Here is a 1854-nt window from a genome sequence, read left to right on the forward strand (position 1 = left end):
TTCAGTTCTAGTTCAGTTCTAGTTCAGTTCTAGTTCAGTTCTAGTTCAGTTCTAGTTCAGTTCTAGTTCAGTTCTAGTTCAGTTCTAGTTCTGTTCTTGTTCTGTTCTGGTTCTGTTTAACATCTAGTTCTGTTTAACATCTAGTTCTGTTTAACATCTAAAAAGTCTGACAAACTGAACGATTCTTCCTTACCTCTCTATTATAAAACTACCAAATCCATCATCTATCTTTGGTTATAATCTTAAGAAAAGACACAAACACCAAAACCTTGATAAATAGGCATCATATTATTTAGAGAAACAATGTTGTTGTTACTAAACTGTCATTCAAAATAAATGACAACAAGAGACAAGAGAAAGAAGAAGAAACCTAATAATAATATTATAAAACAAATCCAACTAGACACTTACAAATTTTAAGAATGTATTAGATACCTCCTTAAAATAGGCAATAATATAATATTGAAACTTAATCCTAAAAGTATGCTAAATAAATTAAAACTTTAAACAAGAAAATTTAAACTTTAAAAAAACATTACAAACAACAAATTTAAACATATTTTTTCTTGTTGTTTCTGTTGTTGCAAAACTTTTCAATGCGTAGCATGATTTATTAAATCTTTACGTTTAATTACTTGTGGGTGCAGGTGTTAACATGTGTTTTTCCTTTTTTAAGCTTATGACAATGTCTATGTAGATGTTGTTGTTGTTCTGTATATGTAATTGTGTGTATTGGTATGAGAAACTGCTTCTTAGAATTAACTTATTTGTACTTTAGACTTTAGAATTTAATTATAAGTCATTTATTTATTTATTCATAAACAAAAGACAAATTAATAATATATATTTACTGCTAATATCTATCTACAAATTGTCTGTCATCTAAAGTTTATTTAGATTGATTGCTCTTTATATTCAAAGTATTTCTTAGATATTTATGAATATTTAAAAAAATAACACTAGGACCTCGTAAGATAAGATATCAATTAAAAAACTTCAAAAATTTATAAAAAACCAAGAAAATGTAAAATTTTATTTTTACATTCAAAAGCTAACACCTTAGACTATTACAAGCTTTCAAAACCATTCAAAATTGTTTTTCAAACTACAAACTCAAACTTTCTATTCAAACCAAATATCCCTCAAAATTTCTTCCATTTTGTAGTTTCTTCTACATCGAAAAAATTCCGTTTAATTTTTAAAACCTTTTTCTGCTAAATACCTTTTTCGCACCCTCTGTGCCGTAAAGCCAGTGTTAATACTCATTTACTTTGACTTTTATAACCTTTTGATTTTCCAAGTTATTTTGTGAAAATACCAATTCAATTCACACCTGTTGTTAAACGTTACAAAACAACAACATAAACGTAAAGGTAATTTAAACAAATACACAGATACATATGTGAATCACTCATACTTCTGCAGAAAAAACGTTGTTATTTACTTACACCTTGAGAAAAAGATAAATACAATTACAATTATACGAACTATCCAATAGGAAAAACCTAAACTCGAATCTATGGTCAAATCTATAGATAAATCTATAGTCCTGGCTATAGAGAAATCTGTAGTTAAGACTATAGGCATATCATTAGTCCAGTTCTTAAATCAAAACTATAGACTGATCTATAGTCGTGACTATCGACTGATCTAGTCCAGACTATAGACAGCTCTATAGTCCAGACTATAGACAGCTTTATAGTCCAGGCTATAGACAGTTCTATAGTCCAGACTATAGACAGTTCCATAGTCCAGACTATAGACAGTTCTATAGTCCAGACTACAGACAGTTCTATAGTCCAGACTATAGACAGTTCTATAGTCCAGACTATAGACAGTTCTATAGTCCAGACT

At 28.6% G+C, this 1854-nt stretch overlaps 1 protein-coding gene across 1 annotated transcript in view; it reads left to right on the forward strand.

Annotated features, from left to right (window-relative positions):
* The window catches only part of LOC111684366 (protein kinase C, brain isozyme), a 31139-nt gene that overhangs the window by 7993 nt on the left and 21292 nt on the right, over positions 1-1854 (forward strand). The gene's annotated exons all lie outside the window — the stretch shown is intronic.

Source organism: Lucilia cuprina, chromosome 6 (genome assembly GCF_022045245.1).
Source record: "Lucilia cuprina isolate Lc7/37 chromosome 6, ASM2204524v1, whole genome shotgun sequence".
Lineage (NCBI taxonomy): Eukaryota > Metazoa > Arthropoda > Insecta > Diptera > Calliphoridae > Lucilia > Lucilia cuprina.